The following is a 764-nucleotide window of genomic DNA, read 5'->3' on the forward strand; positions in this document are numbered from 1 at the left end:
CATGTAGATCCTGCTACGACGCTTTGTTTAGAACTGCACCAACTGACAGCTCCACCGTTCAATATAAACACGTATCCGGTTTGTGTGGGGACCGATTCTCTGGGTATTAATTTCCAGAAAATGGCCCTTGTGCTCACCAGCCCCAGGATAACTTTTAGCTGATGAGGCACCAACTTGATACAGAAATACCAAGAAAAAATACAAAATATGTAGTACAAGACCATTCTAGCCTGTGAGTACAACAAATGCTTTCTAATGGTTGATGGCGGAAGCGGTTTGTGGATCATCAGTGTCTATGGAACTCCATGTTTCCACTGGAATAGCTGACCAGGTTAACTCCTATCTTCGCGAGACTGCTATCACCGTTGCTTAAGTTCCGGGGCTGTCGGCGTGGTCGCTCCTCTCCGCGCAAGAAAATCTGGCCAAGACAATAGCCAGGGACAAGCCAGTGAGTACTTTGAATGTACTCACAAACATTATGAACACAGCATAATATGACAGTGATGTGCTGAAAATATTATATGAACCTTACGTCAGTCACCAATGATAAATAAAACTCTGATGCGTACGAGCATGTTAAATATGTCTATGCAATAACATAGCAATATTAAAATTATGAAATGAATAATAAACATGCCACAGTCGGGCGTCTGAGCGACACCACATAAAGGGCTTTAAAAGAAATGCCACAGTCGGGCGTCTGAGCGACACCACATAAAGGGCTTTAAAAGAAATGCCACAGTCGGGCGTTTGAGCAACACCAC

Source organism: Triticum dicoccoides, chromosome 5B (assembly GCF_002162155.2).
Source record: "Triticum dicoccoides isolate Atlit2015 ecotype Zavitan chromosome 5B, WEW_v2.0, whole genome shotgun sequence".
Lineage (NCBI taxonomy): Eukaryota > Viridiplantae > Streptophyta > Magnoliopsida > Poales > Poaceae > Triticum > Triticum dicoccoides.